The sequence below is a fragment of the Thermobia domestica genome, chromosome 15 (genome assembly GCF_964235325.1).
Source record: "Thermobia domestica chromosome 15, izTheDome1.hap1.1, whole genome shotgun sequence".
Taxonomy (NCBI): Eukaryota; Metazoa; Arthropoda; class Insecta; order Zygentoma; family Lepismatidae; genus Thermobia; species Thermobia domestica.
Genome location: NC_137468.1, coordinates 182,500,064 through 182,521,690, shown reverse-complemented (window position 1 = coordinate 182,521,690; position 21,627 = coordinate 182,500,064). Strand labels below are relative to the sequence as shown.

Here is a 21,627-nt window from a genome sequence, read left to right as displayed (position 1 = left end):
CCAATATAAACGTATATGATCCTTATTACAAGATTATTTATAACATTAAATGGGGGCGCGGTGGCTTAGTGGTAGAGCGTTCACCTTCGGTGCTTGGGGGTCCCTGATTCGATCTTAGCTCGCGTCGTGTAGACTTTGTGGTGGACAAACACCGTGCTCGTGGGTTTTCTCGGGATTATCCCGTTTCCTCCCACTTTCTTCATTCCACCATTTCATTAATTTCTCATAATCACCGTCTCTTTTAGCCTAACCGGCATAACTGTGGGACGTAAAACTAAAAAAAAATATTTATAACATTAAAAAAAAAGTAAACGAAACGAATCATTACAGGTTTAGAAGTACCTTATCTCCCTTAAAAGCACGAAATCTAATATGTTTTTTCGCCGGTACTTTTACGTATCAAAAAAAATATTTAAAAAAATGAAAGGATGAATTTCCATGTGGTTGTTTTGTTACGTGTTTGCTCGCTTGCTTTCTCTTGGAAGTCAGGCGGCGTGGAACAAAGGCCAGTGTTTTGTAAAAAAGGAAGAAAGAATTGACGGGATACACGCGCAGGCGTGTGTGTCTGCCTTGTAGTTGGTTGTTTTCGTTGCAATGTTTCATTCATCACACTCAGGCAAACCATCATCAACAATAAACAGAATCAAACCCAAACGATAATGCTCTCGTTTCTTGAAAGGAGAAAAAATGTTCTGACAGCTCTTCCGCCATTCTTGGTCTCTCTTTCTCTCTTTCTTCCTCTTTGAAATACTCATCTTTTACATTCTAATTTAGCTGTCAGCCTCTTTTGATCATATTTATTCGCCTTTTACTTAGACGTTAAACTATTTTTAGAACAGGTATAGGAAGCATTATAGACAACTCTGACCGTCAATCCTTCCGTCTGTTAAACGAGGTTAATTCACACATAATATGCCGTTCTCATGCCGTGCCCTATTCGTGTTGGGGTCCACAAAGTTTCTTTGACATTGAAAATTTATTGGGTTGTCTTTTTTAATTTACACATGATGTGTCGTCCATGTGCTGTTCCCATGCTGTACCCGGACAGGCCACTTGCAAGAGAAACCATCCCGGTCGTGGCTCGTCGACCGTGATCCTTCGGCTTTCTTCGGAGCACACGAAGCGATACGAAGCTTACCAGAGCAAAGGGAAATGGTTTTAAAAGCAGTAGCAGTAGCTTATCAATGACAGAAAAACCTCTTCTCGCTATCTATTACCGTTTTTATTCTGCAGTAATCAACGTTAAAACCGGAAATGGTTCATTTCTACTACTTCCGGTTTAAATATCACATCCATCAACGAACTTGGTTCCTGGCTTTTGACTCTACATCTAAGACAAAGGTGAAGGTGGTTCATCTCGGACGGACGGACACATGGAGATAGAACTTTTCTCTCGGACGGTTGGACACATGGAGATAGAACTTTTGTCTCTCAGACGGTCGGTCACAAGGAGATAGAACTATTCTCTCGGACGGTTGTCACAAGGAGATAGAACTTTTCTCTCGGACGGTTGGACACATGGAGATAGAACTTTTGTCTCTCAGACGGTCGGTCACAAGGAGATAGAACTATTCTCTCGGACGGTTGTCACAAGGAGATAGAACTTTTGTCTCTCGGACGGTTGGTCACAAGGAGAGAGAAACTTTGTCTCGCGGACGGCTGACCACGCGGAGATAGAACTTTTGTCTCTCAGACGGTCGGTCACAAGGAGATATAACTTTTGTCTCTCGAACGGTCGGTCACACGAAGAGATAACTTTTGTCTCTCGGAATCACGAACACATGAACATAGAACTTTAGTCTCTCGGACGCTCGGTCACACGGAGAGAGAACTTTTGTCTCTCGGATGGTAAGTCACACGGAGAGAGATTTTTTGTCTTTTGTACGATCAATCACACGGAGAGAGAACTTTTGTCTATCGGACGATCAGTCACACGGACGGACAAAGTAAGTATATAAAGGAGTTGTGGTTGGTTAGACACTCCTTAAAAATGCACTTATGCAGACTTTAAAAAAAAAATCATTACAGAAAGCATGGAAATAACCATTTATTTCAAAGGGCAAGGACTACTGCACATTATCTTGTATGCTCATAAACCTTAAGAACGAAAGGTAACGGGTAGATGCTTCATAAGGAAATTGACAATCCCAAGTATTAAAATATTGTCTGAAACGCAATTCTAGAGAAACTCAGTTAGAATATCTGGTTGCATGAATCAAACGTCCTGATTACGAAAGAAAGGTTTTAAACGTTTCCCTTTGGAATTCCAAAACTCCAGTAAATGTATTAGCTCCGTATTCTTAATACACTAAATCTTGTTTATTTTTTTTAAAAAAATCATTTTTAATGCAACGAAATTAATGTTTTCCGGATGCATTTGATTATTATTTATTAAAGAAAGCTTTGACTTGCCACGTGCAAATACAGAAATCGTGATCTGCGCTAACGTGGCATCCGACACAACTCAGGCACGTGTTGTCTTATGAAGTATCGCGTATATCTTTTTATTATTATTATTTTTTACAAGAAAGAAAGAGAGAAAAAGAACATTTTTATGATGGTTTCTCGTCTCTTTTGTAGTCGGTAGAAGATGATGATCAGAGGGATATCAATGCCAAAAGCTCCAATCCAATCGCATTGCACCGCCAGCGCAGCGCCAGATGCGATATCGTGACACGGGCGCGTGCCTCAAGACCAGACAACGAAGAAAACGCCCTCTCAACTGGAAGATTGATTGAAAACGGGGTTCTTCTTGCTGCATCCATTCCTCCCCCTCCCCGTACCTCCCTTGTTTCTCTCTTTTCCTGCTAAAGCCGGCGGTCAGCGGAAACTCTTAAAAAGAAAAAAAAAGTAATCACATTTCCGTCCCTTTCACCAGTTCGCAAACCAACATTTATACCAAAATAACTGCTAAACCTTCGTACACAAAATTTAATGTCTATTAAAACAACTATTTTATTTGATATTAAATTGATACTAAATTCAGCAATATATATATATACACTGAGGAGGAAAAAAAAAAGAGATAATTTTTAGCCCAGAAAATCTGGAGAGGTGAAATTTAGCAGGGCCAGGAAAGTCAGGGAAAATGGTGCATGTCAGGCAAGTTCAGGGGAAAAGAGTGAAAATCAGGGAAATTTGAGGGAAATTTTATAAAATATATGTTTTCTAATATTAATTGTGCACCAATTTCAGTTTAGCCAACCATTAACGATCATAGTATGGAATGTTGCTTAGATTTTTATGAGTGGTAAGTGGAATGTACGTATGAGCAATTGATTATTATTTGTCTGTATAGAATAAATGTTTTCATATATAAATATTCACCGTTATTTATTCCTTATTTTCGTGTCAACGTCATCCGACATCTGCCATAAAAGTAAGGGAATTTCCTGTCAAAGGTCAGGGAGAAGTCAGGGAAATAGATTTCTCTAGATCAGTAGGAACCCTGGTATAGTGTGTTCACTCAATAGGAGTGCAGTTCGGCAAATGTCTTTGAAGTCTCCATGCTGAATTTTACAACAGTATCCCTTCCACCCTCCATCCCTCTTTTGACTGCATTTGTGGCGTTGCAACACCCACCATGTCTCTGTTCTTTCTTCTCTCTACTATGGTTAATATGAATCAGATGTCGGGCAATATAAGAACAAGGAAGCTGGTCTTTGGGGACAGGGAATCGAGCATTAACTTATAAGAAAAGTATTTGGAACTGTGACAACTATGACTCCGTGTGGAGTTGACAAGCGATTGTCAGTTGTTTGAAATGAGAGTTCTGATTGGTCATTTAGTTATCGGAGGTGTTTTCTGCAAGGTCCCTCCCACGATGACTTATTTCTTGCACGAGTCACCACCACACGTAGAAAGCGATATACGTACTGCACTCCAATTGAAGAAATGAACTATACCAGACTATGTGCAGGTTTATTGCTGAGTACAGTCACAGATAAATGAAAACCATCTGTGTCCTTCATCGGAATATGCAGAATACAGAAAATCATAGTTATGTACTTTGATAAACGTTATGTGGTTGTATGCAGATACCTTCGCAGTTGTATTCGTATATATGATCTAGATTTTTCCTTCTGGCTGGAATTAAAACAAAAGGGGGAAAGACAGCCGCTTGTCAACTCCACGTGGAGTCTTAGTTTTCACCTGACATCTGTTTCATATTAGCCATAGTATTGAGAACAAAGAACAGACACAGTGAGTAATAGGACATTGCAACCCTGCAAATGAGGTCAAAAGAGGGAGGGAGGGATGCTGCTGTTAAAATCAGCATGAGTAATTGAAATAAATTTGCCGAAGTGCACTTCTGTTGAATAAACGCACTATACCGAGAGATAAAAGTGAGGGGGAATGCTGGGGGACGCCGTCCCTCAACTCTAAAAATTTCGTACAGCATTCCCCCAGTTCCTAAAAAAATATAATGGACAAAGATAGGCAGAGAGACGGCGTAACGTTACGCCTAAACCTACCGTATCCCTACCTTTATAGATCCACTTTTATCCCTGACTATACCTACAATTTCTAGTCGGAGTGAACCACAATAGTGCGTTTAGTGTTGCCCACCAGATGAAACGAGATTAGAAAATGAGTTTTCTCGTCTTGTTTTGCCTCATAAATTTTTGTAGAATTCCCGTCTCGTCATGATTCTCGGGCAATTCTTTTTCGTTTTGTAAGTGTATGCCCATCTTTTTATTATTAATTTCATCTAGGAGTTATAGGAACTCTTCCGTGTCATGAGAGATTCACGAAGGGTGCCATATAACACCTAAACCATATTTGTTATTGGAATATATTGCTTAATGACTTGTGTATTTGTAAACGTTAGTAAAAATGCTCTTTATTGTGTCCGTACAAACTACAATCCTTTTTCAATTTATAGCTTTGTATATTATACCATGTCATGTAACACTAGAACTGTGTTTGACATCTAAGACTTAGAATAGATCAAGTAGTGTTAGCCCAGAAGACTCAAGAAATTTCTCGTCTCGTCTCGAAAGTGAGAAGTCAATTATAACGTTTCTAGTCTCATCTCGAAAATGAGACAGCAATTGTCACGTTTCTAGTCTCGTCTCGAAAATGATATGTCAATTGTCATGTTTCTTGGCTCGTTTCGAAAATAAGACGTCATTGGTCACGTTTCTAATCGCGTCTCGAAAATGAGACCTCAATTGTCATGTTTCTACTCTCGTCTCAAAAATGAGACGCCAATTGCCATGTTTCTAGTCTTGTATCGAAAATGAGACATCAATTAACACGTTTCTTGTCTCGTCTCGAAAATGAGTCAATAATCATGTTTCTAGTCTCGTCTCGAAAATGAGACATCAATTGTCACGTTTTTAGTCTCGTCTTGAAAATGATATGTCAATTGCCATATTTCTAGTCTCGTATCGAAAATGAGACGTCAATAGTCACGCTTCTAGTCTCGTCTCGAAAATGGAACGTCAATACTCATGTTTCTAGTCTCGTCTCGAAAATGATACGTCAATCGTCACGAATTTAGTCTCGTGGCGAAAATGAGACGCCAATTCTAGTCTTCTCTCGAAAATGAGATGTCACTTGTGAACGTTTCTAATGTCGTTTCGACAATGAGACGTCAACCACATGTTTCTAGTCCGGTCTCGAATTTGAAAAAGATGCTCCTCGTCTCGTCTTCGAGACGACACGAGAAATTCTTCATCTCGTCGGCGACTGTAACTCATACCATTACTGATTTACGAGGAGTGTTAATGATTGATCTTCAGAACCGAAACAAATGCCTACAAGACATCCGCTTCAAATTTCATTATACAAGATAAAAGTTAAGTAGTATATTGTTAAGAAATAATAATTAAAAAAAAGAGAAAGTTCTTGGAAAGAAAGCGTGTGGATAATGTGAGATGTCTCGTACTACCAGAAACTAAGTACGTAGCCACTTGATCATCCTCCTTTTAACCGGAAACCTCAAAGACAATATGAACTAGACCGAAACCGAGTATATACCTGCTTTGCACTACACTTCATATCCTTTTGAATGATGACTTTTTTTTTTAATGCTTCTGCTATTATGTCAGACATTTGTAATTCCAACAAGCAGAGATCGTTCTGATATCTTCGTGAAGGAGAGGTCAATTCATACTATGTATGTATGTTCCTAGTTGTAAAGTCTAATTCGGCCTCAATGAGTGAAGTCACGATATACACCCACACGAGGAGGGGGAAAATGTATGAATTCTACAGAAAATGGGTCTTCGGTGAATCATACAGGTATTTAGCCATGAATGTAATGCAAAAATATGCAATGTTTCTATATACTGTGTACGAATTTTTTTAAAATGCAAGCGACGCAAGAATTAGGAATGAGACATAAGATTTTTTAACGAAAAAATTGCAGTCTTCATTTTTTAAGTACTATTGCTTCTACAAAAATATATTTAATTCAATATAATTTCAAAGTAAGAATGTGTATCACTGTCACGATGTTAAATAACATTACTTTAAAAAATAATAATAATCACATACATAAATAAGGATTCTGTCCTGGTATTCTGGCCCAGGAGCACAGCGCTTGCTTACCCTCACTGATCAAGTAATCTTGTTGTGGACAACATCGTGCATTTTTCGTCTCTGATCAACAATCCAACTAAGTTTATTTTTTATTTTTTATTTTATTTTATTTTATTTCTTTTACAAAAGATATATTGCCAACCTTGTGCGGTGGCGGCCACTGCAGTGTCCCCGTACGAAAGTTTCCATTTAATACAATGCTTCTTCACGAGTGGCGAATATTGAGAGTTGCTCGAAACGGTGGCAGCAACTGTTTTAGTGGAAGTAACTGTGGTTGCTTCGTATGAAAGCTCCAATTTAAAGCAATGTTTCTGAAGCAGTGGAGTAACTTGACGGGCAGCTCAGTGGCTGCGTATGAAAGAGGACTAAAGCTTAGTAGCCATGTCTAGGATTCTACACTTGAATAGCTTTTATTGCCCTCTTAATTGCTTTTATTGCTTTTATGACTGTGTAGATTTGATGTCAATATGGCCGTGTCGGCCTTGGAGAGGCCGGTCCCGTCCTTGGGGAAGGTTTCTGGGGGAAGTGGTTTTATTAGTTGTGCAATAGAGGTTGTTTGGAAAAGTGGAATGACCTTCTTTCTTGTTGAAACACGCTCCTATACGATTCTTGAATCGAAATTATAATCAAATTAGAATTAAAACTATGATTTAGATAATTAGAGCCTTGGTATACGTCATTGAACGCAATCCCTAGCTTCAAACATGAAACAACACGATTTTTGATTGAGGATACGGCTTTGAACGCTGTTCTTAGCTTTAAACATGATTTAATACGTTTCTTGAATCGAAATTATAATCAAATTAGAATTAAAACCATGATTTAGATAATTAGAGCATTGGTATACGTCATTGAACGCAATCCCTAGCTTCAAACATGAAACAACACGATATTTGATTGAGGATACGGCTTTGAACGCTGTTCTTAGCTTCAAACATGATTTAATACGTTTATTGAATCGAAATTATAATCAAATTAGAATTAAAACCATGATTTAGATAATTAGAGCAATGGTATACGTCATTGAACGCGATCCAACACGATTTTGATTGAGGATACGACTTTGAACGCTGTTCCTAGCTTTAAACATGATTTAATACGTTTTTTGAATCGAAATTATAATCAAATTAGAATTAAAACTATGATTTAGATAATTAGAACTTCACTATATGGCTTAAAACGCGGTCCTTAGTTCCCACAAGTTTTTTCCCCATTAATTTAATTATGATCTGACTTGTAAAGCTCGTAACTAATTGAACACTCTTATTTGAACTAGAAAATTATGAATAATGAATATGATTACACCCTTTAAGCTCCAATGTTTAGCAACGATTTTTAATGGTGCTTTGTTTTACGGAGTAAAGTATTAAGATGGGAGGGAAAAAGGAAGGAAAGGAAGAAATATTTATTTATTTTCATTTATTTTTCTTGTTGCGAACTGCACTTCTTTCGTTTAGCTTGCGTGGTTCTTAAATGACAGACTTAACTCTGCTATTTTTCAGCGTTGTTCAGTACGAAATTCGCAAACTGATGTGTTCTTTCTTCAACTGCCATTGCAATACTGAGGGTGAAGAATGAAGTTCAGTTTCTCACACCCTATGCAAACAACCTTGCGATATGATTGGCCAGGAAAAACCAGTTTGCTCCGCCTGCAATGTTTAACCATGGGGGCCAATCATTACCTTTAGTTTGAGTGAACGGGAGAACCAACCTTTCCCCCGCCTCTCTTTGGTTTCATCCTGTGTGATCAGGTTTTTACCCGCTCCCCACCCTCTCTTCCCACCCGCAACAAGTGACATACATTTTTTCTCCCCACCCTTCACTGCCTCTCTTTGGCCGCATCTTGTGTGAACAGGATTTTACCCCGCGACAACTGACATAGATTTCTTGTATAAACCACTTGTGGTGAGTGGTCTTGCGATCAACAACCTTTTCCCCGCCCACTACCCTGTTCGGACAAACAAACAAGGTATTGCCAGGCTGTCCTTGTACTCAATGCCAATAACCTGATGAATAAATGGTTGTCCTTCATTTTGAGTTTGCAAAACAACACACACAAAAAAGAACCTGTAGAATGGTTTCTGTGTTTTGCCACATACAATAATTATGCTGTTCTTTTCGGCAAAATACAAGTTATTGAAACAGATAGCTATATAGCTTACTGAATAAAGCCGGAATTTTAAAATCTAGGAACCCAACTAACGAATTTTATTGCTTCGAAAACAACTATATGCCGTGAAAAATACGACAATTTGGCGTCTTTGATGTACGAATTCAGACATGCTGGCGATGTTTTTCAAACTTTAGGCATTGTGTGAAAATTCCATGGTATTACCTCTATAGAAAAGAAATATTTGCTTCGATTCGGCAAGAGACCGACAAAGGAATTCTTTTCTGCTTCTTTGCAGACTGAGGCAATTTTGTATTATAAGGCAAATTCATTTACTTTATTTTTTTTCTCCCCCTATTCCATTCCCCTTATGTTAATGAATAAATAAAAAATATATTATATAAATGGAGTACACATTTCCTGTATTAACAATTTTGCTCGTGAAGTCTTCTGCCTTGCTTCTGCATTGCTTCTTTAAAGTGTTTTTTTCTGGATTTTTTCTGTATTTTGTTCAAAGAAGATATTATATTCAAGTAAGTTTTATATCATTATAATTGATTAGATATATTTGCATAAGTATCGAATGGTGGGACTCCCCTAGAAAATTAACACATATTGTTTTTTCTTATGAAAATAATTAACACAGTGTAGAAACGAACTAAGAGTTTGCCAATATGTTTTAACTTGTGGGGAGCATATCGAGCCAAAACCGGGGAACCATACATGGGGGCATAGCCCCCCAAACAGGGGAATCGCGGCTGCCTTATAACGCCTTCCGTGTTTACCGAAAATCGGGGATTCATACACTGGGGCATAACACCCCGAACCTGAGGGAACCGCGACTGACTTATAACGCCTTCTGTGTTTGCCAAAACAGGGGTATCCATACATGCGGGGCATAACGCCCAACAGGGAAAAGCTACCTTCCTGAACGGTCAGCACGAAGGAACGAAATATTTGTTTTTTTTTATTTTTTTTTTAAATTGTTTGAAGACTATGTTTGAGTTTTGATTCCGTTTCGGTTGCGTTTTTTGGACAAGTTAACCACAGGAAAGAGTGAAGAATGGAACTAGCATTATTATTATAGTTAAGAATATGTGGGGACACAAAAAATATCTTGGCAGTGTTAATCTTTTTAGAGAAAAATGTGTGGTGACATCCCTTAAGAATCACCAATGACAGATGGACTTATAGTTTTAGAAATGCATGGGGACGTCCCTTAAGAACCGCCAATGAGATACTTTATAGTTTTAGAAATGCATGGTGACGTCCTTTAAGAACCGTCAATGAGATACTTTATAGTTTTAGAAATGCGTAGTGACATCCCTTAAGAACCGCCAATGACGGACGGACTTATAGTTTTAGAAATGCGTGGTGACATCCGTTAAGAACCGTCAATGAGATACTTTATAGTTTTAGAAAATGCATGGTGACGTCCCTTAAGAACCGTCAATGAGATACTTTATAGTTTTAGAAATGCGTGGTGACATCCCTTAAGAATCGCCATTGACGGACGGACTTATAGTTTTAGAAATGCGTGGTGACACCCCTTAAGAACCGTCAATGAGATACTTTATAGTTTAATACATAATAGTTGGTATTTTAGAAATGTTTGACAATCTACCTTAAGACCCACCACTGATGGACTTTACGGCAAAAATCAAGTGTGCAATTTCTTTGAATCTTTATAACTGAAATTGTGATTAAACTGAATTGCGTACTGTCCAGTATGTTGATGGTAGATTTTATATAAATACATTGTGTCTGAATGATTTGTCATGAATCTGTATTCATATTGGATTGTCTTTTCGGAAAATAAGCAATTTACACATAAAGAACACTTTTAGAACACATACATATTCAATATTTACTACAGATAATGTTCAAAATATATTGTTTAGTGTAAAATAATTAAGTTTAACAGAAAAGATAGACATTTGTTTTGCTTGTATCCCTAATATTTTAGAAAATCAGTCAGTATTAAGTGTACAGATGTATTCACAAAGTGTTCAGAAGTGAACAAAAAGTGTTTAGATCCGCGAAAAAGTGTTTTAATGTGTTTTCACACTGAAAAATGTACTTATATAAAGAGTTCTTAGTTGTAGTGGATGCAATTTCCAAGATACATGCGAATATTGCAATTTTTACGTAAATGTGTAGACTTTTCTTTCCCACAGTTAGACTCGAAAGAAAAGAACTACGTTCATTGATTCATTTTGGATCATAGCGGCCGACTTTTCCCTTTGAATTCGTGTTAGAATAGCTTGGCTATCACGAAACGTAGTGAATACTCAAATGTTTCTCTTTTCCAAGACATGACGAATAAACGAATATAATTGAGTGAGAAGTGTTGGGAATATATTTGAAAAATGAACTTGCGTATTTAAACATGTGATGCAGTATTCAAAATCTTAATCATATGGTAGTCGCATGTTTTTTTTGTACATACTAAGTCTATATTAAGCAAGGTAATGAGTGAGAAAAAATAAATATTGGCTTTGTAAAAATGAAATGAAATACGGATTATTTTGTTAGGGGATGCAGAAAGAGAATACAATGCAGTGTGAACGCGGTCTTTTGCGTGGAGGAAGAGGGGGGCTATACCCGGAGTGAATTTCCCCTCATAACTTTTTCCAAATAGTGAACGCGCTCTGTTGCGTGGAGAAGAGGGGACACTATACCCGGACTGAATTTCCCCTCATAACTTTTCAATTACTGAACGCGCTCTTTTGCGTGGAGAAGAGGGGGCACTATGCCCGGACTGAATTCCCCCTCATAACTTTTCAATTACTGAATGCAGTCTTTTGAGTAGAGAAAAGGGGGTATACCGGTCTTTAAGAGTAATGCCTCCCATTACTGAACGTTACTTGTTTTATACATGGATTTAGAGTGAGGCACTAGGATTTCAATGTAAATGTATGCAGCAGTACTAGTAGAGGGGATCCCTCACTGAAAGACTGGGGGCTTTATACCCCAGAAATGATGTGGTACCGCACCACTTAAGTAAATATTTGCCCTGTCACTGAAAGACTTGGGTTTATATTCCTTATTTAACCCAATAGTTTTACTTATATGCGTTTGATCTTCAATACTTTTATAGAATATTAAGACCAACAGAATATACAAGCATGTGTATTTGAATGAAGTGAATATGTGCTATGGTTTATTACACATTGAAAACATATATACTATACTCACCTGAGAAATATAAGGAACTTTGTCACACACGCGTCAGCACTGCGGGACTTTCAACGCACAACTAATCTTTAATTATGACTTTTGCCGATAGGTGTCACTAGTAGTAGTGGTTGTGCAATACATGATAGGACACGATATAACATGCATTTGGTGTGTGGGGGTATCATTTCCTTTCACGGCAGCGTACGTGTAAGATCAAGGACAAGCTTTAGCACATCTTAATTAATTAACTATATAGTTTTAATACTATTAAATAAAGTATAAAGAAATTGATTTAAGCCTATTGTATTCCAGACATTGAAGCTTTGCCGAACCTTGAGTGGTGGTAGCAGCACAAATAGAACACCCAAACATTCTTGTTTAGCCTTACAGCGACGCAGAGTCGACATTTTTTCTTCTATTTCTGGTGTTGTGAACGAACAACTGAGGCTTGAAAGGTGTGTATTTCTTCACTTATTGTTTTTTTTTAAAAAAGAAATTATACATGTTTAACCAATATTAATGAACAGAGAGAGACTTATTGTGTGTGGATATTTTAAAAGAATAGTTTACATCTGAATATTTTTTTATTGATTTTTTTTTCATAAATTAAACAATTTGCTATCTATTTACATATCATTATTTGGCTATAGATTGAAAATAAGTGAATGCTTTTTATTTACATATTATTAAAATATAACTATAGGTTGAAAGTAATTGAATGTGCTCTCTCTCTCTTTTATATTCAACTGATATATTAACGTCAACTTGATAACTCAAAATAGTTTTTTCTTTGTTTTATTTCTTTCAGATGGATTTCTTCTGCCCAAGCGAAGAACTGAATATGGTTGATGAAATTTATCTCCAGGAATTGGTGCGCGGTTTCAACGACTACCCGAGGGTCTTCAGTACCTGGAAAGCCATCATGGAATTGAACAGGCTGGGATATCGGGGGTCGGGGAGATGCGATGCACTCCTACGCGCCCTTCGTGCCTTCGAAGGTAATGATACATTACTTCTCCAGCACTGCGTAAGCAGTGCTGATATATTAGATTTATTTTTGTATGGATTTTTCCGTACATGTGATACTTACGAATCGGCGCAGTCAAAACTCTTTTATTTATTATCATGTGGGGAAGGTCAGGTGGATAGGATAAAAGATACAGAGTTATCGAACTTTTTTGATTTTGGCACGCGCTTTGTTTCGGAACCGTGCTTAATCCCATCCACAAATAATGCCATAGTCATGCCCCCTCAAGAAAATCATAACTTGAGTCCTAATAATTTATATCAATTAACAAATGAAGATTTAGCTTTCTTGGATGAAGTAAATGGGATTGGCACTCAAAATTCCGTTGAAATACCAGCTGAAGAAATGAGGAGTTTGGTTCAAAACGAGGACAATGCTGTGGATATACCCACGCAACAAGTCCAGGGAGAAAATCCTGTATACAATCCGCCTGAATACTGTGTACAGGATAATCATGACTATGGGGACCAAATGATTTTTACTCCTCAGCCTAACCCGTCATATGCCAATGTTCCAGCAATGGTTGGACATGGTAACATAAACAACAACAATAGTACAACTGGTACTATTAGTAGTCCTAATAGTGGTAGTACAGGTGGTAGTGGTAGTGATAATAATAATAATGGCGGGGATAATCAAAGAAATAGTAATTTCGAAGTTATAAGAGAAAGCAGACAAAGGTTTCGTAAGTTCCATCTTACGGGACATGAAATTGCCGTCAGACCTGTGGGTGATGAAAGGAATATTAATAACCCAGAGGCTTATATCGAAAGCTTAGTTAATTTTGCGTTGGAACATGTGATCTCCAATGCACGCCCCTCGGACTACATTGGCTTATACATAGAGAGTAGTAATAGTACCAACAACAAACCAGTGTACGTTCCGTTTAGAAGAAAGGGCAATTTCTCTGCTAGGACAGTCCTCACTTCAATCGAACGTGTATTAAATTCGAATGAAGTGTTCCTTTTGGGGCAAGAACTATTGTTTCGATTCCATATCGCTGAGAGTATGCACGGCCAGGGAAGAAATGCAACGAGTGCCGTTGACAAATATGCAAAATACCAAGATTACTTAGAAAAACGATTAATTCGTATTGAAAATAGAAATATTTACTGTCTCCCTATGGCCATAGTATACTGGATAACCAAGCATACATCAAGCAGTCAGACTTTGTGTAATTTAAGAACAAGAAACCATGATACATGGCTTCTTAAAGCAGAAGTTCTCTGCGAGATGGCAGGTGTTAACGTTGAAAGTAAGCAAGGTTGTGACTTTTCCGATCTGGAACTCTTTCAAACATATTTGAAAGGGGAATATCAAATCGTAGTTTATGAGGAGCATGAAAAGAATAACCGGGAATATATAGTACGTTACCCGGGAGAACCGGCAGAAAATAAGATTTTTATCCTTTATCGGAGAGGTAACACTATTGGTCATTTCGAACCCATTCGTAACATTAGAACTTTCCTCAAGGCACGAAAGTATTGTTATTATTGTTTGGAAGCTTATGATGAAAGGTCACGTACACACAAGTGTAAAACTCGTTGTACTTATTGCGAACATACTCACGAACGTGATTATACCGCAAACAGAATTAAATGCAATGCATGCAATAGAGAGTTTGCTGAAGGTGAATGCTTTAATAATCATCTGACACCTAATAAATCGGCTAGATCTGTATGGGATAATGTAAAGCTATGCATCAATTGTGGCGTCATCTTTGATAAGAGAGGTCGAAAATCTGATCACATGTGTGGTGAACATTATTGTTCAACGTGCCGTGCGTATGTTGATACAAACCATACATGTTTTGTTCAGAGACAGCGACCTGTTCATACGAAAAGGTTTATGTACATCACCTATGATGTAGAGACGATGTTGAAGGCACCGAATGATCGCGGTGAAAGGGAACACGAAGTTGTACTGGTGTGCTGTCGTCATGTTTGTCACGCCTGTATAAGAAAAGGTATTGATGAGCCTTGTAAAACGTGCGGTGACAATGTTGGAAATCGTTCGTTTTCTTTTAAGACAATGACGGCTTTTATTAACCACGTGTTAGTAGAGCGTCCTGTCTTTCAGAAGATCGTGGCAATCGCCCATAATGGTAGTCGCTACGATGGTCTCTTCTGTCTTAGAACTCTAATAGAAGACCAGCATATTGTACCTAGTGTCCTTATTCAGGGTCAAAAGATTTTTAATATCAGTATAGGTAATCGTATCTTTTTCCGCGACTCTTTCCTTTTTATTGGTACGAAATTATCCAAATTACCAAAAACGTTAGGCCTTAGTCAAAATTTAAAGAAGGGAGATTTCCCATATTTATTCAATACTGAAGAAAATCAAAATTATGTTGGTCCCTACCCTCCGATTGAATACTATGACCCTGAAGGTCGAAGCACAGAAGAAAGAAAACAACTGGAAGCCTGGCACCAAGAACGTGCGGAAAGTGGCGAGGAGTTTAACCTGCAGAGGGATATGCTGGCTTATTGTGAGAATGATGTTAGAATTCTAACAGAAGCGGTCATTAAGTTTAGCGATATCATCGAAGAGAAAACGGAGGGTTTGCAATGTTTCATAACATCATCTACCATTGCAAGTCTTGCGATGCGGACATATCGTACCTTGCACTTACCGGAGAATACTATTCCTATCATTCCCGCGTTGGGATTTCATCATAAGACCAAGTATAGTACAAAAGCTATGCAATGGCTTATGTATATGGAAGACCAATTAGGGATAGAAATCCAGCATGCTAGGAGAGGTGGGGAAAAGTATATTGGTAGGTACAAGGTCGATGGATGGCACGAAGGACTCAACGCTGCCTTCGACTTTTACGGGTGTTATTTCCATGCCTGCCGCCTTTGCTTCCCCTTTAACCGTGACGCGGTTTTGCACGATGCCCAGGACTCGTACAATACGATGGAAAAACGATATGAGCAAACCATGCGCCGCCGTAGGTACCTGAAAAGTATAGGTGTAAACCTATACGAAATATGGGAATGTTCTTGGGACAATAAGGTAAAGACGGATAAGAAAGTGCAAAAGTTTGTTCAAGAACGTTGTACTAATCTACCTGATTTTCTTATTCCTAAGAACTGTTACAACGGTGGTCGCACGGAGGTCTTTCGTTCCTACGTCAATTGTGCGAGTGATGAGCGAATTTCCTACGCCGATGTAACATCGTTATACCCTTGGGTGATGGCACGTAAACCTATGCCGGTTAAATCACCTAAGATTCACACGGGACCGGACTTTCCAGATGTGGAAAGTATTCACGGTGTAGTCAAATGCACAATCGTCCCTCCAAAGGACCTCTACTTTCCGATCTTACCATACGTTGCGGGAGGTCGATTACTTTTCGGCCTTTGCCGCACATGCATGGAAGAAGAAAACACTAACGAATGTACCCATAGCGATGCTGAGTGTGCTCTCACAGGAACATTTTGTACACCAGAGTTACACCTTGCTCTTAAAAAAGGTTACAAAATAATCGATATACATGAGATATGGGAATTTGAACTTTTAGATCCTGAAGAGGGGAATTCAGGAGGGCTGTTCGGGACCTACGTGAATTCCTTCCTTCAGATGAAGCAGGAAGCTTCTGGTTTTCCTGCTTACTGCACCACTGAAGAAGACAAACAAAAATATATCGAAGAATATTATGCCCATGAAGGCATACGATTAAATTATGACAATATTAGGATGAACCCGGGATTGAGGCAGTGTGCGAAGCTATACCTCAATTCATTGTATGGTAAGTGGGGGCAACGCACAGACATGTCGCAGAGTATAATCGTTAGTGATGAGGTTACCTTTCTTAGGTATTTAACTACGGCAAGGTATGAAATTCAAAGTGTGGTGCCAATTGATGGTGACCATCTCATTCTCACGTACAGAGACATTGAAAATGAAAACGTTCCGTTGGAGTTTTCCAATGTGATACTAGCCGCATTTATTACTTCGTGGGCTAGACTTAGACTTTACGAACTACTGACGACTGTAGGACCTGACAGAGTAATCTACTGTGACACTGACAGTATCATGTACTTACAGAAAAAAGATGAGGAACCCTTGTTACCGCTCGGAAACTATTTGGGTGATCTGACGAATGAAATTCCTGAAGGTTGGGAGTTTACAACCTTTATTGGTCTTGGCTGTAAAAATTATGCTATGCGGCTAACAAATGCCCAAGGGGATGTTCGGCATATATACAAAATTAGGGGGATAACACTAAATGATAGGACCTCTCAGAAAATTAACTTTGAGAGTTTCTATAAATTAGTGTCTGGACAATTAGACTCCACAGTAATAGAAAACCCAAATAGCATCGTTCGTAGACCGGGGTTCCGTATCTTTAGCTGTAGAGAGACAAAGACACACCGTGAGGTCAACAAAAAACGAAAACGGATTGACGAACCTAACATGACCGACGATGAACCAATACGAAAACGTGCAAGTGTACCTTACGGTTATAGGCCCACGAATGAGTGAATGTGACTTGTATGAGTGTCTCTTTCGTGTAATGAAACCCCGAACCATCATCGATTGTAAAAATATTTATTTTTTTATTTATTCTTAATTTATTCCTAATTTATTTAATTTATTCTTAATTTATTTAATTTATTCTTAATTTATTTTATTCTTTTTATATTTTCGTTTGCTGTGCAAACAATGTATAATCTAGTCACTTCAGCTTTAATCTTATATCCCAGTGATTTTTTATCCATTTCATTACTATGTATACTCCGAACAATCAACGATTGTGAAAATATTAAAATTCAATGTATGAGTGTGAGTGTGTATATAAAGCAGAGTCTCTATTGTATGCATTCATTTGATTACAAGATGTTAAAGTTTCAACATCCCTCTACTATTTTAATCGCTGGTCCTTCAAGGGCTGGTAAAACTTGTTTTGTAAATCGTTTACTTAATGAACATGATCAAATGTTTAGTATAAAGTTTAATGATATTGTTTGGTGTTATGGTGCAGTAATACCAAAATTAGATGCAAATGCAAAAATACGTTTTGTAGAGGAAATACCTGACATGAATAATTTTGAAATCAAAGAAAATTCATTATTAATACTTGATGATTTAATGTCAGAAACTAATGGTGATGTTGCTAATTTATTTACAAAGTATGCACATCACAAAAAGTTAACTGTAATATTTATTATTCAAAATTTATTTCCAAAAGGAAAACATGCACGTGATATTAGTTTAAATGCACATTATATTATAGTATTTAAAAATCCACGTGATAAATTACAAATACAATATCTAGCAAGGCAAATTATGCCTCGGTATAGTAAAGAAGTCGTGAGTGTGTTCGAAGAAGTAACACGAGAGCCTCACACTTATTTATTATTTGACTTGACACAAAAAACAAACGATGCATTGCGAATACGTACAAATATTTTTCCGAATGAAATCATGTATGTGTACGCTAACGTAAAAGATATGCATACAGAAATTTTTGTTTAGTCTGCATCAAGATGTTGAAGGTGAAACAACACTACAGCACGCTCCGTGCGCTGTGCAAATGCAAGAATACCAAACGAAAACAAATTTTACAAAATGCTTCAGGGGATTTAATAAGAACAATATCTCAAGTAGCTAAGAACACAATAAAAGGAAACATCCCTTTAAATTCTCGTCAGAAGCAACGTTTACGTAGACATAAAAAGATCTTACGTGCTTTATCTCAGCAACGTACTGCATTGAATAAAAAGAAAAAGTTGTTACTACAGAAAGGTGGTGCTCTTTTACCGTTAATCTTGGGACCACTTCTTGCAGCAGTGGGAAGCAGTATTTTTAGTCGTTAAATATGTCAGAATTACGTAAAATGATTTTAGTTCCTGAAAATGCTGTACATGAAATTCAATCGAATCTTAAATCCATAGATTCACATCAGTCACGTTTAGATGAAGAAATGAATAACATCTTAAAACGTCGTGATCTTAGTGTACAACAAAAGTGGAAATTATATCAACAAGCTTTGCATCGTTATTTACAGTATACATCTTCTTCACATAAACCTATTACTTTACCTATCATTCAAGAAGAAGAAGAAAAATCATCATCATCAACAACTTCCAAACAAGATAGCAATACTTCTATTTTACCATTTGTATCAGACATTTTACAATCAGTACCGAAAACACTTCGTAGGAAAACAGATCTATTATTAAAACAGTTGACAAGTTGTAATAAAATTCAGTGGGATAAGTCTGGTACAGTACGTATTCATGAAAAAACAATACCAGGTTCAAATATTATAGATTTAGTAAATGATGTTGTTCGTACAAGAAAATATTCAAGAAATCCTATAGGTATTCATGAATTTAAAAATTTATTAGAAGATCTTAATGTTCCTAAAGAATTTATTGGTACACCTATTAGCACGCCAGCATCAAAAGTGAAAAGTAGTAGTAGTAGTAGTAGTAGTAGTAGACAACGTATTCGTAAAGTAAGAAAATCTCCTAGTCCTGCAGTAGTAGCTAATTTATTTAAACATTGGAAAGAATATAGTATGTAAAATGACAAAATTATCAAAAATATATTATGATTATTCAAATCCTGATTCTTTATCAAGTATACAAACATTACAACGCAAAACAAAGTTATCTAAAAAGAAAATTAAAAAATGGTTAGCTTCTCAAGATGCTTATACATTACATGCACCAGCTCGTAAAGTTTTTGAACGTAAAAAGTATTATGTTAGTGAACCAAATGAAACATTACAAATGGATTTAGCAGATATGCAAAATATTGCAAAGTATAATAATAATTATAAATATATATTATGTTGTATTGACATTTTTTCACGTTATGCATATTGTGTTCCGTTAAAAACAAAGAAAGGTCCTGAAATGGTAAAAGCAATAACAAAAATTTTTAAAAATTTCAAGTTACCTGTGTTTAACGTACAAACAGATTTAGGTGGTGAATTTTATAATCGACATGTAAAACAATTGTTTAAAGAATATGAAATTAATCATTATAGTGTTCATTCCGAAATTAAGTGTGCGTTAGCAGAACGCTTTATACGTACATTAAAAGAAAGATTGTATCGTTATTTTACTGCAAAGAATACTTATCGTTATATTAATATATTAGATCAAATTGTAAAAAATTATAATCATTCATACCATTCAAGTATTAAAATGGCACCTGCACAAGTAAATGATTCCAATGTGAATCAAGTGTGGGAAACATTATACGGAAATAAAAAGAATAAGAAAAATATAACTTGTAAATTTAGTTCGGGTGATTATGTTCGTGTTAGTAAGTATAAACATAAATTAGAAAAAGGATATTTACCTAAATGGTCACAAGAAATATTTATTGTTGACAAATGTATAAAGTCAGATCCTGTCACTTACAAATTAAAAGATTGGAACGGTGAAGAAATTAAAGGAATATTTTATGCAGAAGAATTACAAAAAGTAATTATAAATTCAAAGAAAACATATCTTATTGAAAAAGTATTGAAACGAAAAAATGGGTGGATGTATGTAAAATGGTTAGGATATCCATCAAGTATGAATTCGTGGATTAGATCAGATTCTATTCAGTCTGCAAAATGAATTCGAACTTTACACACGACTTTTACGTTACTCTTCCTTCAAATGCAAGTAGCAATCTTTTTGATAATAATACAACATCATCATTTCGAGTTAAATTGGCACAACCTATTGATTTACGTGATGGGGAGTGGGGTGTTGCATTAACACAAATTAATATTCCGTGGAGTTTTTACAATGTTGGTGAAAATGAAGAAATTATAATTACTAGTGTTATCGATGGTAAAGTTGAACGCCACCATGTTCCAATTACACCTGGATATTATTCATCAATTGAATCTATTCTACAATTAATTCCTGAAAATGCTCGTATGTTACACTATTTAAAAAATAAAAATCAAATTGTTATTAAACATTCTTTGAAATTAGAAGATCAATGTATGATTGGTGTTACACCAGGATTACAACACATTTTTGGATTTATTAATGAAAATACGCATGATGTTAAAAAAGTTATATACACAAAAGTTAGAAATGTTGATTTAATATTAGCACGTGGAAAATTTCCATGTGATTTAGATTATAATATTCCCAATACAATTAATGTTTGCATTGATATTGTAAAACAACAACAAAATATAGGACCATTAGTTCGAAAACTTAGTGTATATAATGTACAACACGGTCATGTAAAATCTTTTGTGTTTCACTCACCACATTATGTTAAAGTTGAAAAGAAATATTTTGATACGATAGAAGTAAATTTAAAAGATGAACACGGGTTAAAATTACCATTTCGTTTTGGAACTTCAAACCTAACACTTCACTTTAAACGAAAATGATTTCTGAAAGTATTGATGATAGTTTTTACATTACACTAGTTTCAAATGCTAGTGCAGATGTATATCCTACAAATAGTCCAACACATTTTATTAATCAATTAAAAAATAATATTCGTTTATCAGAATCCGATTGGTATGTAGGATTAAGTGAAGTACATATTCCATTAACATGTTATAATGTTACCGATGGTGAAAATGTTATATGGTACAAATTTAAAAATGCAGAACCTATGAAAAGTAAAATTCTTGTTGGATATTATCCATCCATTCATCATTTACTAGAGGAATTAAACGCAATATCAAGTTTTATAAAATTTAGTTTTTCAAATGTTGTGCATGTTGAATGTGATGAACGTGTAGAATCAGTTACATTGTCGCCTACATTAGCTTTAC

General features: G+C 36.4%; 1 protein-coding gene across 2 annotated transcripts in view; it reads left to right on the top strand.

The window, feature by feature from the left end:
- Positions 1–21,627, top strand: part of Samuel (SAM-motif ubiquitously expressed punctatedly localized protein) — a 486,265-nt gene that overhangs the window by 377,990 nt on the left and 86,648 nt on the right. The window lies entirely within an intron of this gene.